Below are 20543 nucleotides of genomic sequence, written 5' to 3' on the forward strand. Positions count from 1 at the left end.
ACTCGCCATCCGTACCATATTCCTAACATGCTAGTTCCATTTCATGTCGCTTTGCAACGTTACGCGCAGATAAATGGTTCAAATGGCTCTGAGCACTGTGGAACTTAACTTCTGAGGTCATGAGTCCCCTAGAACTTAGAACTACTTAAAGCTAACTAACCTAAGGACATCACACACATCCATGCCCGAGGCAGGATTCGAACCTGGGGCCGCAGCGGTCACGCGGTTCCAGACTGAAGCGCCTAGAACCGCACGGCCACATCGGCCGGCGGAATTCACACTCATTTGAACATATGTGAACATCGCGTTAATACTAATGTGTTATTCGAACTTTTCGCTAAAAACCTACCGGCACACCTCTATTTGCTTCGCTATGTAATTACTTCGATGTCTTCCTTTAATCCGACCTGTTGCTTATACCAAACATTCCAATAATTCTCAAGAATAGTTCGCACTGTCGTCCTATATACGGTGTCATTTACAGATGAATCACACTTTCCCAAAATTCTCGCAATAAACCGAAGTTGAACACTCGCCATCCGTACCATATTCCTAACATGCTAGTTCCATTTCATGTCGCTTTGCAACGTTACGCGCAGATAAATGGTTCAAATGGCTCTGAGCACTGTGGAACTTAACTTCTGAGGTCATGAGTCCCCTAGAACTTAGAACTACTTAAAGCTAACTAACCTAAGGACATCACACACATCCATGCCCGAGGCAGGATTCGAACCTGGGGCCGCAGCGGTCACGCGGTTCCAGACTGAAGCGCCTAGAACCGCACGGCCACATCGGCCGGCGGAATTCACACTCATTTGAACATATGTGAACATCGCGTTAATACTAATGTGTTATTCGAACTTTTCGCTAAAAACCTACCGGCACACCTCTATTTGCTTCGCTATGTAATTACTTCGATGTCTTCCTTTAATCCGACCTGTTGCTTATACCAAACATTCCAATAATTCTCAAGAATAGTTCGCACTGTCGTCCTATATACGGTGTCATTTACAGATGAATCACACTTTCCCAAAATTCTCGCAATAAACCGAAGTTGAACACTCGCCATCCGTACCATATTCCTAACATGCTAGTTCCATTTCATGTCGCTTTGCAACGTTACGCGCAGATAAATGGTTCAAATGGCTCTGAGCACTGTGGAACTTAACTTCTGAGGTCATGAGTCCCCTAGAACTTAGAACTACTTAAAGCTAACTAACCTAAGGACATCACACACATCCATGCCCGAGGCAGGATTCGAACCTGGGGCCGCAGCGGTCACGCGGTTCCAGACTGAAGCGCCTAGAACCGCACGGCCACATCGGCCGGCGGAATTCACACTCATTTGAACATATGTGAACATCGCGTTAATACTAATGTGTTATTCGAACTTTTCGCTAAAAACCTACCGGCACACCTCTATTTGCTTCGCTATGTAATTACTTCGATGTCTTCCTTTAATCCGACCTGTTGCTTATACCAAACATTCCAATAATTCTCAAGAATAGTTCGCACTGTCGTCCTATATACGGTGTCATTTACAGATGAATCACACTTTCCCAAAATTCTCGCAATAAACCGAAGTTGAACACTCGCCATCCGTACCATATTCCTAACATGCTAGTTCCATTTCATGTCGCTTTGCAACGTTACGCGCAGATAAATGGTTCAAATGGCTCTGAGCACTGTGGAACTTAACTTCTGAGGTCATGAGTCCCCTAGAACTTAGAACTACTTAAAGCTAACTAACCTAAGGACATCACACACATCCATGCCCGAGGCAGGATTCGAACCTGGGGCCGCAGCGGTCACGCGGTTCCAGACTGAAGCGCCTAGAACCGCACGGCCACATCGGCCGGCGGAATTCACACTCATTTGAACATATGTGAACATCGCGTTAATACTAATGTGTTATTCGAACTTTTCGCTAAAAACCTACCGGCACACCTCTATTTGCTTCGCTATGTAATTACTTCGATGTCTTCCTTTAATCCGACCTGTTGCTTATACCAAACATTCCAATAATTCTCAAGAATAGTTCGCACTGTCGTCCTATATACGGTGTCATTTACAGATGAATCACACTTTCCCAAAATTCTCGCAATAAACCGAAGTTGAACACTCGCCATCCGTACCATATTCCTAACATGCTAGTTCCATTTCATGTCGCTTTGCAACGTTACGCGCAGATAAATGGTTCAAATGGCTCTGAGCACTGTGGAACTTAACTTCTGAGGTCATGAGTCCCCTAGAACTTAGAACTACTTAAAGCTAACTAACCTAAGGACATCACACACATCCATGCCCGAGGCAGGATTCGAACCTGGGGCCGCAGCGGTCACGCGGTTCCAGACTGAAGCGCCTAGAACCGCACGGCCACATCGGCCGGCGGAATTCACACTCATTTGAACATATGTGAACATCGCGTTAATACTAATGTGTTATTCGAACTTTTCGCTAAAAACCTACCGGCACACCTCTATTTGCTTCGCTATGTAATTACTTCGATGTCTTCCTTTAATCCGACCTGTTGCTTATACCAAACATTCCAATAATTCTCAAGAATAGTTCGCACTGTCGTCCTATATACGGTGTCATTTACAGATGAATCACACTTTCCCAAAATTCTCGCAATAAACCGAAGTTGAACACTCGCCATCCGTACCATATTCCTAACATGCTAGTTCCATTTCATGTCGCTTTGCAACGTTACGCGCAGATAAATGGTTCAAATGGCTCTGAGCACTGTGGAACTTAACTTCTGAGGTCATGAGTCCCCTAGAACTTAGAACTACTTAAAGCTAACTAACCTAAGGACATCACACACATCCATGCCCGAGGCAGGATTCGAACCTGGGGCCGCAGCGGTCACGCGGTTCCAGACTGAAGCGCCTAGAACCGCACGGCCACATCGGCCGGCGGAATTCACACTCATTTGAACATATGTGAACATCGCGTTAATACTAATGTGTTATTCGAACTTTTCGCTAAAAACCTACCGGCACACCTCTATTTGCTTCGCTATGTAATTACTTCGATGTCTTCCTTTAATCCGACCTGTTGCTTATACCAAACATTCCAATAATTCTCAAGAATAGTTCGCACTGTCGTCCTATATACGGTGTCATTTACAGATGAGTCACACTTTCCCAAAATTCTCGCAATAAACCGAAGTTGAACACTCGCCATCCGTACCATATTCCTAACATGCTAGTTCCATTTCATGTCGCTTTGCAACGTTACGCGCAGATAAATGGTTCAAATGGCTCTGAGCACTGTGGAACTTAACTTCTGAGGTCATGAGTCCCCTAGAACTTAGAACTACTTAAAGCTAACTAACCTAAGGACATCACACACATCCATGCCCGAGGCAGGATTCGAACCTGGGGCCGCAGCAGTCACGCGGTTCCAGACTGAAGCGCCTAGAACCGCACGGCCACATCGGCCGGCGGAATTCACACTCATTTGAACATATGTGAACATCGCGTTAATACTAATGTGTTATTCGAACTTTTCGCTAAAAACCTACCGGCACACCTCTATTTGCTTCGCTATGTAATTACTTCGATGTCTTCCTTTAATCCGACCTGTTGCTTATACCAAACATTCCAATAATTCTCAAGAATAGTTCGCACTGTCGTCCTATATACGGTGTCATTTACAGATGAATCACACTTTCCCAAAATTCTCGCAATAAACCGAAGTTGAACACTCGCCATCCGTACCATATTCCTAACATGCTAGTTCCATTTCATGTCGCTTTGCAACGTTACGCGCAGATAAATGGTTCAAATGGCTCTGAGCACTGTGGAACTTAACTTCTGAGGTCATGAGTCCCCTAGAACTTAGAACTACTTAAAGCTAACTAACCTAAGGACATCACACACATCCATGCCCGAGGCAGGATTCGAACCTGGGGCCGCAGCGGTCACGCGGTTCCAGACTGAAGCGCCTAGAACCGCACGGCCACATCGGCCGGTGGAATTCACACTCATTTGAACATATGTGAACATCGCGTTAATACTAATGTGTTATTCGAACTTTTCGCTAAAAACCTACCGGCACACCTCTATTTGCTTCGCTATGTAATTACTTCGATGTCTTCCTTTAATCCGACCTGTTGCTTATACCAAACATTCCAATAATTCTCAAGAATAGTTCGCACTGTCGTCCTATATACGGTGTCATTTACAGATGAATCACACTTTCCCAAAATTCTCGCAATAAACCGAAGTTGAACACTCGCCATCCGTACCATATTCCTAACATGCTAGTTCCATTTCATGTCGCTTTGCAACGTTACGCGCAGATAAATGGTTCAAATGGCTCTGAGCACTGTGGAACTTAACTTCTGAGGTCATGAGTCCCCTAGAACTTAGAACTACTTAAAGCTAACTAACCTAAGGACATCACACACATCCATGCCCGAGGCAGGATTCGAACCTGGGGCCGCAGCGGTCACGCGGTTCCAGACTGAAGCGCCTAGAACCGCACGGCCACATCGGCCGGCGGAATTCACACTCATTTGAACATATGTGAACATCGCGTTAATACTAATGTGTTATTCGAACTTTTCGCTAAAAACCTACCGGCACACCTCTATTTGCTTCGCTATGTAATTACTTCGATGTCTTCCTTTAATCCGACCTGTTGCTTATACCAAACATTCCAATAATTCTCAAGAATAGTTCGCACTGTCGTCCTATATACGGTGTCATTTACTGATGAATCACACTTTCCCAAAATTCTCGCAATAAACCGAAGTTGAACACTCGCCATCCGTACCATATTCCTAACATGCTAGTTCCATTTCATGTCGCTTTGCAACGTTACGCGCAGATAAATGGTTCAAATGGCTCTGAGCACTGTGGAACTTAACTTCTGAGGTCATGAGTCCCCTAGAACTTAGAACTACTTAAAGCTAACTAACCTAAGGACATCACACACATCCATGCCCGAGGCAGGATTCGAACCTGGGGCCGTAGCGGTCACGCGGTTCCAGACTGAAGCGCCTAGAACCGCACGGCCACATCGGCCGGCGGAATTCACACTCATTTGAACATATGTGAACATCGCGTTAATACTAATGTGTTATTCGAACTTTTCGCTAAAAACCTACCGGCACACCTCTATTTGCTTCGCTATGTAATTACTTCGATGTCTTCCTTTAATCCGACCTGTTGCTTATACCAAACATTCCAATAATTCTCAAGAATAGTTCGCACTGTCGTCCTATATACGGTGTCATTTACAGATGAATCACACTTTCCCAAAATTCTCGCAATAAACCGAAGTTGAACACTCGCCATCCGTACCATATTCCTAACATGCTAGTTCCATTTCATGTCGCTTTGCAACGTTACGCGCAGATAAATGGTTCAAATGGCTCTGAGCACTGTGGAACTTAACTTCTGAGGTCATGAGTCCCCTAGAACTTAGAACTACTTAAAGCTAACTAACCTAAGGACATCACACACATCCATGCCCGAGGCAGGATTCGAACCTGGGGCCGCAGCGGTCACGCGGTTCCAGACTGAAGCGCCTAGAACCGCACGGCCACATCGGCCGGCGGAATTCACACTCATTTGAACATATGTGAACATCGCGTTAATACTAATGTGTTATTCGAACTTTTCGCTAAAAACCTACCGGCACACCTCTATTTGCTTCGCTATGTAATTACTTCGATGTCTTCCTTTAATCCGACCTGTTGCTTATACCAAACATTCCAATAATTCTCAAGAATAGTTCGCACTGTCGTCCTATATACGGTGTCATTTACAGATGAATCACACTTTCCCAAAATTCTCGCAATAAACCGAAGTTGAACACTCGCCATCCGTACCATATTCCTAACATGCTAGTTCCATTTCATGTCGCTTTGCAACGTTACGCGCAGATAAATGGTTCAAATGGCTCTGAGCACTGTGGAACTTAACTTCTGAGGTCATGAGTCCCCTAGAACTTAGAACTACTTAAAGCTAACTAACCTAAGGACATCACACACATCCATGCCCGAGGCAGGATTCGAACCTGGGGCCGCAGCGGTCACGCGGTTCCAGACTGAAGCGCCTAGAACCGCACGGCCACATCGGCCGGCGGAATTCACACTCATTTGAACATATGTGAACATCGCGTTAATACTAATGTGTTATTCGAACTTTTCGCTAAAAACCTACCGGCACACCTCTATTTGCTTCGCTATGTAATTACTTCGATGTCTTCCTTTAATCCGACCTGTTGCTTATACAAAACATTCCAATAATTCTCAAGAATAGTTCGCACTGTCGTCCTATATACGGTGTCATTTACAGATGAATCACACTTTCCCAAAATTCTCGCAATAAACCGAAGTTGAACACTCGCCATCCGTACCATATTCCTAACATGCTAGTTCCATTTCATGTCGCTTTGCAACGTTACGCGCAGATAAATGGTTCAAATGGCTCTGAGCACTGTGGAACTTAACTTCTGAGGTCATGAGTCCCCTAGAACTTAGAACTACTTAAAGCTAACTAACCTAAGGACATCACACACATCCATGCCCGAGGCAGGATTCGAACCTGGGGCCGCAGCGGTCACGCGGTTCCAGACTGAAGCGCCTAGAACCGCACGGCCACATCGGCCGGCGGAATTCACACTCATTTGAACATATGTGAACATCGCGTTAATACTAATGTGTTATTCGAACTTTTCGCTAAAAACCTACCGGCACACCTCTATTTGCTTCGCTATGTAATTACTTCGATGTCTTCCTTTAATCCGACCTGTTGCTTATACCAAACATTCCAATAATTCTCAAGAATAGTTCGCACTGTCGTCATATATACGGTGTCATTTACAGATGAATCACACTTTCCCAAAATTCTCGCAATAAACCGAAGTTGAACACTCGCCATCCGTACCATATTCCTAACATGCTAGTTCCATTTCATGTCGCTTTGCAACGTTACGCGCAGATAAATGGTTCAAATGGCTCTGAGCACTGTGGAACTTAACTTCTGAGGTCATGAGTCCCCTAGAACTTAGAACTACTTAAAGCTAACTAACCTAAGGACATCACACACATCCATGCCCGAGGCAGGATTCGAACCTGCGACCGTAGCGGTCACGCGGTTCCAGACTGTAGCGCCTAGAGCCGCACGGCCACACCGGCCGGCACGCGCAGATACTTAAACGAGGTGACTGTATCAAACAGGACACTACTAATGCTGTATCCGAACGTTTAGAATTTGTTTTCCGTATTCATCCGCATTAACTTGCATTTTTCTTCATTTAGAGGTAGTGTCATTCATCACACCAACTTGAAAATTCATCTTGCATCCTCCTACAGTTACTCAACTTCGATACCTTCCGTGACACCACAGCTTCATCAGCAAACAACTTCCATATCATTTATGTGTACGAGGTGCGGCTAGAAAGAAACCGGACTGATGCTGGAAAAAACATTTATTTACAATTATTTACAATTTCATGTTATCTCCTTCAATGTACTCTCCTCCTCGGTCTCTACACCGCTCCATACGAATTTTCCACTGTTCATAGCAATGCTGCAGATCATTTTCGGTAAGTCCATACATTACTTCCGTCGCTTTTTCTTTTACTGCTTCAACAGTCTCAAATCTAGTTCCTTTCAAAGCTGACTTGACTTTAGGGAAAAGAAAAAAGTCACAGGAGGCCAAATCAGGTGAGTAGGGTGGATGATCTAAGATGGGAATGTTGTGTTTTGCCAAAAACGTCTTCACTGACAACGCACTGTGAGCTGGGGCATTGTCTTGGTGAAGGATCCATGACTTTTTTCTCCACAAATCGTTCCGTTTTCTCCGTACTCGCTCACGTAGGGTAGCCAGGACGCTAATGTAGTAATGCTGATTCACTGTTTGTCCGTCTGGTACCCAATTTACCGATTTTTTCAATCTTTGCATCAGTTTTTGCTGACAATGGTCTGCCAGTGCGAGTGTCATCACTGGTGTCTTCGCGGCCATCTTTAAATCTTTTAAACCACTCAAACACTTGTGTTCGCGATAAACAATCATCGCCGTACACTTGTTGTAACATTACAAACGTTTCACTTGCAGATTTTCCTAGTTTGAAACAAAATTTGATGTTAACACGCTGTTCTTTCTGTACACTCAACATTTTCCGACGCACAGACAAAACGTCAACTACTTAAAACAGATGCCACGGGCAGACTGAGTGCAGGAGGCAGATGAAACTCGAGCAGTAGGCGGAGCGAGAGTCACGTGACAGGCCACGCGACTTTCAGCCTTATTGCATTCTATTTATTGTTTCACCAGTACTAGTCCGGTTTTTTTCTAGCCACACCTCGTGTAGAAAGTAACAGCGGTCCTGTCTCACTTCCCTGTGGCATTCCTGACGATTCCCTTGTCTCTGGTCAACACTCGACGTCGAAGGCTGCATACTGGGTTCTGTTACTTAAGAAGACTCACTCACGTACGTGGGAACCTATTATATATTCTCGCACCTTCGTCAACAGCCTGCAATAGGGGGTCGTGTCAAACGCTTTCAAGGAGCCTAGATATATGGTATCTCCTGGTGCCCTTCTACCATAGTTTGCAGGATAATGCTTTCTAAAACCATGATGATTCGTGAATGAAAGCTTTATTATAGTGGAACTGAGAATAAGTTCAAGAACTATACATCAAACCGACGTTAAGGATACTGGTCTGCCACCTGTGCTTTTTCCCATTAGCTGAGGACTTCGCGATAAATGCAAGATAAATGATAGGTCAATGGCGTACAGCACTCTTTGTAAAACCAAACTGGGATTCCATCTGGATATGTCGACATATTTGTTATCAGCTCTTTCAGTTGTTCCTCTATGCCAGGGATGCTTATTACTGTGTAGTCCATACGAAAGCCTGTTCGGTCGTCAAACATCTTTATGTGTGTACGATTCTCCTGGCTGAGCGATTTCTTAAGCACGAAATTTAAAACTTGGGCTTTCGTTTTGCTATCTTCAACTCCCATACCAGATTGGTCAAGGGGGTACTGGATGGAAGCCTTAGAACCGCTTAGCGATTTAATATACGACCAGAGTTTGTCGACCAGATCTTTTGCCAAGGTATGACGGTGGTAGTTGTATGTTTCACGCATACATCTTTTCACAGACGCACGAATCTCTATAAACCTTTGCCTGTCGTCATTTGTATGTTCTCTTTCGAGCCGGGAGTGCAACAGCTTCAGCATTTTGCGAATTTCATTGTTAAATCGTGGTGGATCTTTCACGTCCACGGTTCGCTTACTAGGCAGATACTTCTCCAGTCCACGATTTGAAATCTGTTTAAATTTTTCCCATAATTTTCTACGTCCATATTACTGAATGTCAATTCATTCTCTAAGTGAGAGGCCAACAACTGCTTTCCACTCTTTCTAGAAAACTTACGGGAGGGATTCCATTCAGCAGGCTGCGGCATACACATCACTTAACTTGCATGTCTTAAATTATCCGTGACGGATGACATGAGCACCTGCTGCGAGTTTTACACCATCTATAGCGCTTCAATACGATCAGCGTACACGGTTAAGGGGTGAATAGTGTTTCGAACGGTAAGCTCACTGAAACTGTTGATTTATACAATGCGATAATGAAGTGCGGGTACCAACGAGAGTTCTTTCACAATATTCCGTTTCGTGAGTATCCACACGTACAGGCGGAAATTTGCGTCCAGCTAAGGACTGCACTGCTGGTGTACTGTTGAACGACGACGAGAAGTTCATTGAAAAAGAGCATTGCACCAGCTCACGCAGCCAGGTCACTGCACCCACTGTGGGTCAGCTCCTATTCTGGTCTAAGCAGTGTCATGCGATGTCGCGTGGACAGGCTACCTAGGGCGTGTGGTGTTCCTCCTGCCGTAGGCTCCTTTGAACAGTATTTTATTCACTTCTGTATTTCTCTTGTTTAAGCATATATCAGCCTTTAAGAGTTTTTTTCTGCTTTACAGAGGAAGTTTCCATTTACTTAAAACTCATTATTTTGAATAATAGTGCTTCGAATGCTATCTATGGCTTATTCAGAAAGCAGATCGCAGTTCTATGAGCTGTAGGGTATGAAAGAGGACATTAATTCAGATGTAAATGAGACAGGATTGTAGACCGTCCGTCTTGTCATTCTATCCGTACCCACAAGTTATGAGGAGAAAGTGTGAAATGGAATTAGATTTCAGAGTGACGAAATGAAAATGTGAAGATTTACCGATGACAATGTAAATCTCACTGAGGTGGCACTCAAGAATAAGTTGAATCGCTTGATGCTGGACAACAAAATCAGGAAATGAGGGACAGAGTAATAAACATATTTTTCTATCTGGGTATTTGGGCAGCAAAATGACAGCAGAATGCAAGAACATGTAAACGTAGATTGGTAACAACAAGAAAACTTTTTCTGAAGAAAAGTACGTAGCGTGTTAGGTAATCTTTTCTAAAGCATTTGTGTGGAGTGTAACCTGATACAGAAGCATCACATAGACGATGAGCAATACAGACAAGAAAGACTTAAAGAAAGACAACTTCTTATCTAAGATCGCATTTTTAAAACCTTTTATTCACGATGTCCGGTTTCGGAAAAACATCTTATATGTGAAGAGTGTACGTAATGTTTAAAGCATATTAAATTATAATGTTGTACGCTAGTTTTAATTATTTGTTTAGTACTTACAAATCAAATGATGGTAGCTGTAAAACAGAAAGCGATCGTCGTAAATAAAGTTTTTACAAATGAGATCTTTGCAAACAAACTATCTTCCTTAGAGTTGAATAATTAAAGATCGCCCCTTATTTCACATTGTGAGAAAGTTAACTAAACAAGAAAATAACTGAAACTTTTGCTATTTTGAATGCTCAAGATTAGGAGGATAATGTGGAAGAAAGTGCGGTATGGCGTAACTTTACTAAACAAAGCGATAGGTTGATGCAGCACATTCTGAGACCTCAAGAATTAGCCGAATTGGTAGTGAAGGGAATTTTGTGTGGGTGGAGGGGGAGGGGAGGTAGAGGAATGAAAATATTAGAAACATAAAATGACTTGAATGTAGTAACCAGCTTCAAGCGAATCTCGCTTACAGTAGCGATTACTTGAACAAAGTAATTTAGCGTGCAGGATTAGCTTGCTTCGACAATCGCATCAGGTCAGTCAGTAGACTGGTGCCTAGAACAGCTTCATCACAATTTCTCCCTCTTCCTCAGCCGCATTATGTCGGGTCAAGGCAGACACGTATACACCTTGAAGAAGTGCGGTTTCCGGCCTTGTGATAGCAGGCACTGCGCAGTGAACACGTTGTGAAGGAATCCCCGCTTGAGGACTCTACACCAAGTGACTTTTCCGAGTACTTGTATAATCATATATATCATAATTTTGATAGAGTAAGACGCCTACTCTTGTCTAACGTCCTTTGAACCAATGCCGCATTTCAAAACGGAAATTTTATTTATATCACCTGTTGTTACTTCGACTCATTGACAGAAATGATTAATCTGCGAATATATCCCGTAGAGATGAATGAGGAATAATGCAATATTAAGCTTTGAGCAGTCTGTGGTCTTATAAACTCCTTAGTCGTTTCAGTTACCTAGAATCAGGCATTCTATGATACGTTCGTTTTCACATGTACTTGCCATGTACTATACCATTAGTTTCTCTTCTATATGGAGAGAGATTATTGCCTGATAAGATCAGCTAAATTGCATAAAGCCACCCCTTAAAAATATTCTGAAAATAGCAGAACGCCAAGTGAACATCGGTTTGGTCAAAATGGAAACCAGTAACACCATCACATGAATATCTACATCTCAGTACGTGACATACTGAATGAAGTCGACAAATGCTCGTATGCGAGAAGCAAGTTTACACACAGAATTTCCAAAGCAAGGAAGATATCAGACTGATATTAGCAAGGAGAATAAAACTTCAATTTTTATTCGTCTTCTAGCATTATGCTCTTTAACTTTTCGACCGTGAAGGACCCTAAGTGCAATGCGTTCACCATAGCAATAGACTTTTATCCGGTGTTCTCTAGCAGTCCGTCCGCAATCGAGGAGGTTATCTACTCTTCGCGTCTGCTTTCCTCATTAAAAGAGCTGTACTGTATTTAATATTTCTATGGAAACGTGGAATAAGTTACTGAAAGTCTACGTCTGCACATTGTAACCTTACATATGGTGTCAATCGTGGTAAAAGTAAGAAATGCTCCGAAAGTATTTTAACAGCGAAGTTTCCTTTCCGAGAAAAGCGTACTGTCATGTGGGTTGGTAGAGTAACAGCAAGTGTTAATGCGTGACGTCACGCTGAATCGAAATTTTTTTGATACATCAAAATGTATTGTATGTACCCCGTTAATAATATTTGCGGTTTTCATTTGATTATTTATTTGACAAGCTATTGAAATGATTATGTATGATAAGAGTAAAAATCATATGACTATTATATAGTATTCACAGTGACATAGTAGTGATTTGACATAGACTTGACAATGAAGAAGTATATCTTTTCTTTGATAAAGATAGAGATGTTAGTACTCGAATAGCGTCAAACCAACAGAATGACTGCTCACTTGTAAAAGAGAAATCTTGGTTGAGGCAATAGCCTGACACTGCCATTTATACGCTTAGATAGTCTGTCACGCTTCTAAGACACCAGAAGCAGTAGCTTGACTGTGTAGTAGGAAATGCCTCCCTCACATCTGGCCGCTCAGCGATATCCACCGCATGAGGAGCAACTAGTGGACTTTGGGAACAGCAAGTCGGAAATCTTGTGCTGTCGTCCCCACAATATCTGAACTTAGAGATCACAAACGAAATTTCGGCACTGGTAACAACTACCTACTACCTCTACTCATATCCCCTCCCCCCCTTCCACACACACACACCCAGTTCCCACCTTTTCTCTTTTTACTGTTCTGCGCTGTGTATCAGAAAGAAATGTCGTTTTCCGAGACGTGACACATGAACTTGTGAAGCAAACAGTTCATATAACGATGCGCTCTATTTCGAATTGTAATCGAAATGGAACATATTTTATGTGATACAGTCCGCATCTTGTCTCTGCTGCAGTAGAAACGTCACATTTTTATCCTTCATACAAAAGAACCCCGTCACTTCATACAGGGTGACAATTATTGAGCTATATGAAATAAAATCGTCATAACTTCTGAAGGCTTTGCGTTAGGACGTTCAAACTGCACGGTTGGCCGCGGGGAATGACGGAATTTAGTATGCACTTGTATGGTTCGGTTTAGCGACGAAACCCACTTTCATTTGGATGGGTTCGTCAATAAGGAAAATTGGGGCATTTGGGGGACTCAGAATCCTCATTTCGTGAAGTCTCTTCACCCTCAGCGGGTGACTGTGTGGTGTGCAATAATCGTTGCGATATCCCTTGATGGCACGGTGACTGCCGAACGATACGTGAAGGTTTTGGAAGATGATTTCATGCACAGTATCCAAAGTGACCCTGATTTCGACAAGATGTAGTCCATGCAAGACGGAGTTTGACCCCATCGAAGCAAGAGAGAGTTTGATGTCCTGGGGGAGCACTTTGAGGCCTGGTATGGGCCTCGATTGGTTGTCATATTCTCCATATCTGAACACATGCGACTCCTTTTTTGTGGGAATATATTAAAGGTAAGGTGTACAGCAATAACCCCAAAACCATTGCTGAGCTGAAAATAGCCATTCAGTAGGTTATCGACAGCATTAATGTTCCGGTATCGGGTCATGCAGAATTTCGCTATCCGTCTACGCCACATCATCGGAAATGATGGCAGGCGTATCGAACATGTCATAACCTAAATCCCAAAATCTGCAGTGACGTTTGCATGTTGAATAAAGTGTGTGTACCTAATTTATATTTCGTATAGTTCAATAACAATTGTCACACTGTAAAAATGCTGCCTTTTTCACAAGAACTTTTTCTTTAAATAGAAGGACATACAGATGATCGAATAAAATGCTGTTAGTTCTCGAGTCGCGTCAGTTCGAATAAAACTGTGTAGTTTTACACAGCTTTCACCGCCATCATTTTCAGGACTGAAACTACCGACTGTATGAGACGGCACATTGTTCTCCTCACGTGGGCGAAATCATCTGATTCCCCAACATAATAGAAGTGGGTGGAAATTATTCTCTAGAACATGAGATGTTCCGGGAAATGTAGGCCATAAATTGTCTGCAGAGTGTTCTACATCCATACTCTAACGCAAGCCATTGTGAAGCGCGTTCGCATCATAATGGTTATTAAGGTTTTTCTCCCATTCACGTACGCAAGGTGGAAACAATAGCTCCTGAATGGTTCTATGTGCATTATAATTTGCGTAATCTTGTCTTCACGATCGCTGCAGCGGCGATATGTAGTTGGCTGGAGTATATTCTTAGATTCATGCTTTCGCTAGATGGTTTACGTCTGCCTTCTAACATTTGCCAATTCAGTTCGTACAGAATCTGCACGGCGCTCTCCTGTAGATCAAACAAACCTGTGAATATTCGTACTACCATGCTTTGTATAAGTTCAGTATTCAATGTTAGTTCTATTTGGTACGTGTCTTACACGCTCGAGCAACATTCTAAGATGCGTCGATCGCATATTTTGTAAGCAATCTCCTTTGTAGACTGATTGCATTTCCTTAGTGTTTTATCAATGAGTGGAATTCTACAACCTGCTTTACCTACGACTGAGTGTATCTCATTTTTTTCCACTTTATATCCCCACAAATTGTTACACCCAGGTATTTTTATGAGTTGATATATTGCAGCTGTGACTCATTGTCAGAAATTTCAATCCAGTCACAGACTTCATTTGATAACCCATACGATAGTAATATTAGTAATAAAGATACTACCTTTTTTTCGTTTTGTGACGTGCAGAGTTTTAGATTTCTCAACGGTTTAAAGCAAGTTAACAAGATTCGTACCACTTCGATACCTTATCAAAACCCGACTGAATGTTTTTGCAGCTTTATACAGAAAGTACTGCATTATAGATAACTGCAAGATCTGCAGAAAGTTTGAGCTTACAATGAGTACTGTCAGTCAGGTCACTAATATACAACACGAACAGCACGGTTCCCTACACACTTCCCTGGGGCATACCTGAAGCTGCATCTACACCTGTCGTTGATTCTATCCCCCCCCCCCCCCCCCATATCACCCACTCCCTTCCTCCCAAGATAACAATTGCGTCGCACCTACGAAAGAATTCCCCAATCCACTCACAAACTTCGCTGGATAACCCATACGATCGTGTTATCGATAATAAGCATACGTATGGTACTGAGTAAATCAAGAAATACTGCGTCTACCTGACTGCATTAATCCAGGGCTTAGGTCTATAGAAAGTCATACTAGAAAAGCGAGCATTGGGTTTTCGTGATCGATGTTTTCGGGACCCAAGCTGGTTAGCACGGAGGAGGTAATTCTCTTCGAGATACCTCATTGTATTTGAACACAGAATATGTTCGAAGACCCTACAAAAAATTGATGTCAGTGATACGGGACGGTAGTTTCGCAGTTCACTTCTGCAGCCATTCTTGAAGACGGGTGTGTTCTGTGCTTTCTTCCAATCAAAGGAACACGGGTTTTTGCCTGAGAAATCTAAGGTACATTCTGGTCAAAATAGAGGCTAGCTCAACCGCAGATTCGAAGTCGAGTCTGCTGTGGATTCCATCGGGCCCTGTGGTTCTGTTAACTTTTAACGATTTTATCTACTTCCCAACGCCACTGACACTAGTATCTATTTCACTCACCTTTGTAGTTGTGCGATAGTTAAATTGGTGCAAAATCCCTTGATTTTTCTTTTAAAGGAACATTTGGAAATAGGATTCAGCATTTATGATTTTGCTTTGCTACGCTCAATTTCAGTTTCTATCTCCTTTAGATACTAACTTTGGTGCGACAAAAAACCTTTACATGTGATGAGAAGTTGTTCGAGTTTTGTGAGACCTTTCGATACTGTCCTATTACGGTACCCGTTGAACGCTTCACGCATTGCCCTTTTCTCAGCCAAAGGCGCACCTATCTATAGCCGTGTGCTTTGTTCGGCAATAGCTACCCAGATGATTCAGTAGTTACTTTTTCCATAGAAGTTCCATTACAGTGACTGTATACCATGGAGGGTCTGCGCCATCATGAACTGTTCTACTAAGTAAATAGCTAATTAGAGCATGTTAAACTACTATTTTTAACTTGAGCCATAGTTCCTCTACAAATTCCTGCTCAGAACTAAATATTTCAGATTGCTCATTGAGATATGACACTACTGTCTTCTTATCTCGTTCGCTGAACATATAAATCCAGAAAGATATGTGTAAGTTTCACTTCGTACTTCGATGATTATTCTTGCCATAAGTTGCTCATGGTCACTGACACTAATTTCAATGTGGACATCCTCTAAGGTGAATATCCAATTTTTACATAGGAGAAACCATTTTCTCTATAATAACTTTGTATCTATTCCTCATTATGCTGACACAGCTGATGATACTTAAAGGAGTATGAATGTCAAACCTCATAAGCAGTTAAGCAAACGTCTTAAATCTCACACCTGATTGCGTTCATCGAAAATCATCTGGTTGTAAGTGCCTGGGGTCCTTCGAAGTACAAAACAGTTTCACTAGAACGTAACTGCATACCTACTACTTGCTACTGAATCTGTTTTGGTATGTGCCGAAGCACTCTGAAAGGTCCAAGGCACTTATCATGCTGTTTGTTGAAATTTAAAACATTTTCTAGTAGCAGCTAATGTTGTGATTTACATACACAAGGGCAAGTCAGTAAGGAAATTTTTTCTACCTGAGAGCATGGCAGTACTTTCCCAACAGTGATTCACCTTAACCTCGCTATAGTCGCTGTACGTTTGCTGCGTTGGTTCAGTGAGCAGCACTATTCTTCGTGATATCAGAGCATTTTAATACGTCTGCCCCTTCGTCTGCAGTCACGAAGGAAAAATGAGGGGATTGATACGTTTTCTATGTTGTGAAGGGACTAAAATTGCCGAGATTAGTCGCAGAATACCGTTGAAGTATTGTGATGTCTGTATCAGTGAACGAAAAATTTACGAGTGGTTAAATCGGTTTTAATAGTGGATGAGTATCTGTCAGCGACTAAGAGCGTTTGGTAGGCCACCAACTTCACAAAAGGACTGGAACATCGAGACAGTTTGGCGAATCATTCGTGTTGATCCTTGTTGATAGTCACTGAAATATATTTGCATTATATTACACGACGCACAGGAAGTGATGATTTTGTTCTTCGGGTGCGACAATCGTTCTAAGTAGTACGCTGGAATAAGCAATGTAAGATATACTATGATATATCGTTTTTTCTATGTGTTCACGAATTATCAGTAGTTTCGATTCTAATTCTACGCAGGATAATACATCAAACAGTTGGTGACATCCGCTGCAGATGCCAATAAACTCCCTATAAGTGATAAAAACTATTGTAAATAACGGTATGATTTAAACAAGGGAACTGTATACACTTTTTGGTGTAACACGCATTGGTCAGTAAAATTTTAAAGAGCTATACGTAAGGCATTGAAATTGTAGCATATGGTTTAGCGGTCAGAGCAGATATTGCCAGGGAAGATGAAAAGTAGTGTTTGTGCTTTCACAGAGAACACGTGCATCACATTCGGCAATAACTACCCAGAAGGACAGACTTGTCGGTAGAACTGCATAGCAAAGATGAAACTATGCTGAGAGTAACGGCTGCACTCATGGGTCAGAAGACGTTGAAGTGGCCAGCTCGAATTACACGTGCACCAATGAAATGAACTGGTATACCTATTCTAACATGGATAAAAGACGTGAACATATCAATTACTGTATTTCTGAAAATGTTATTGCGGCACTGTTGCCGCAATTACGAACAGAACCACACTTAACATACATCTGTCGGAACCAGTTACTGCTCGCTACTGTACCTGGCAAAATACACTAATATGAACGCCAGCTATGTGTATTCAGAATTTTATAGTCGTGACTCACTGCACTGTTTTCTCTGTTTCAAGATCAGTATTATATTAACTGATGTCATTAAAAATTTCACATCACTAATATGATTTTACACATGTTCTAGCAAAACACATAGGAAATACATAAACACGTAGTGTCATTACTGCATTGTATTAGGATTTATTGAAAATTCTATTCAAATTATTTGCATGCTGACGATAATTATCAGTCTTCTATCTGTACACTTACAGCTAAAAAAAGTCATTTTGAGAGGTGGTAATATGGACTTCAAATAGTTCAAATGGCTATAAGCACTATGGGACTTAACATCTGAGGTCATCAGTCCCGTAGACTTAGAACTACTTAAACCTAACTGACCTAAGGACCTCACACACATCTATGCCCGAGGCCGGATTCGAACCTGCGACCGTAACAGCAGCGCGGTTCCGGACTGAAGCGGCTAGAACCGCTCGGCCGCAACGACCGGCGGTAATATGGACTCAACAAAACAAAAAGATCCATTAACATGTGGCCTAAAATGCGTAACTTATGAGCTATGAACACTTATACGTCTTAGCTAATGTGAAACACGTCAGTTTTACTGCAAGCTCTTTGCTATTACAGACCACCTACCCAGACTGCAGTAAATAAATTACACATTCCTCTGTTATTTTCCTTGGATACAGTACGCAGTAAACATCTGTTAGTGTTGTTAGTGGGAACCGTGTTCACAATTGTGCGTAAGTGCAGCGCAAACGTTAGTTCTAATGGAAACAGTTTATATTTTGATATCTTTATGAAATGCTTTTACACTGTAGTTTTGTTTTGCACCGACCAGGATAATGGAAGCCTATGGGAAATGACAGACATGATCTTCTGTTATGATCTGAGCAAGTCAATAAGTCAGAAGAATGGAAATTTTTTATTGGATCCCAAGAGTTAAGAGGTCGAGCGCGATGGCGCAGTCGTTAGCAAACTGGACTCGCATTCTGAGGACGACGGTTCAATTCCGCGTTCGGCCATCCTGATTTAGGTTTTCCGTGACTTCCCTAAATCGCTCCAGGCAAATGCCGGAAAGGTTCCTTGCAAATGGCACGGCCGAATTCCTTCCCCATCCTTCCCTAATACGGTGGGGCTGATGACCTCACTGTTTGGACCCGTCCTCTCAAATCAACCAACCAACCAATAGCTGAGAAACTTGTCAAATGGATATTGCTTACTTGATACCGAGAAACAATGTCAGAGCAAATTGGGTGCGTGTTGATGAAGGACATAATGCATGAAGTAGTCTGAAGGCGGCTTGGGTCTTCAAAGTGTATAGCAGATGGAAGATGATACTGATGATTTATTATTTTCAGGAAAGAGAATATATTCTTTAATTTTCTTAGAACAATCTTGAAATATTCATTGTCAAATTCCACTATTACAAATCTCGTTAAAATTTATGATAGATTCTCATGCATAACATAGACGTTTCTCCATAAACCACCGATTCTTTAACGAATCGAATACTCACACAAAAAATATTTGACTTTAAGCATGTAAGCGAGGAAAAGTTTAGGAAAGGCGTGAAATTATGCTGAAAGGGAGTTGAAAGTCGCTGTGTGTTCTCGTTATGAAACACTGGATGAATATAGTATAGTAATTTTCGCTCAGTTTCAAGCGAAAGCTAGTTTTCCCTACATCTCAATGTTTATGATGTCAGTCTCTCCAGCTATGAGCCTTACAAGTATGTAATTTTGCGGGGACATTCAGTGTTGTATGTAGATTTATTTTATTTATTTATTTATTTATTTATTTCATTAACAGTACAGAGTAACCCACCGCCTTGAAATGTAAGGTGGGTCGCATGCTTCTGAATTTAATAGCAAAGACTTCTCATTGTTACAGTCTTATTAGTATACAGTTGTTAATGCTTTTTTTTAAAATAATATAAAGATTTCTCTGAGGTTACAGCGAATTGAATGCTTATCAATTGTTAAAATAGTTCCATATAATTCGTTACTACCTAGCTGATGAGAATATAATTTATACAATGCAAATGTCATAGAAAAATATAGAAATAAATAAAAAATAAAAATAAAATTTAACCCAATGAGTGTGGTTAAGAGTAATTTGTAATATATAGAGGGAAGTGATATGCTGTATTTGGATGAGTAACACAGTCTAAGTAGCATGTTGGTTAGTAATGGCCTATTTCTATCTATTTCAGATGAGAAGGTCTCGGCAAAACCTCGAGCTATTCTCATCTGAAATGGTTTGCGCTAATGTATGTTTACACAGATTATACAGATTAAATGCTGATTGAGCAATATGTAGATACTGTCTACAAAGTGTGTTGCAAATAAAATTAGTAGAACAGAAGAAATAAATTGAAACGTCAAACGTGATGCAGTTTCATTGCACACCACTTAAAGTAAAATCTAGTTTTTCACGAATCTAAACATTTTCGACGTCATTTCTCCTGAACTATGTATCTGCAACGGTATAATTTTGCGGGTACGTTCTGTGGTATATGCGGATAGTGTGTGCAAACTGTACCGTGAATTCAGTCGCAAGTGCAGAAGTAATAAGTTA

Source organism: Schistocerca nitens, chromosome 1 (genome assembly GCF_023898315.1).
Source record: "Schistocerca nitens isolate TAMUIC-IGC-003100 chromosome 1, iqSchNite1.1, whole genome shotgun sequence".
NCBI lineage: Eukaryota > Metazoa > Arthropoda > Insecta > Orthoptera > Acrididae > Schistocerca > Schistocerca nitens.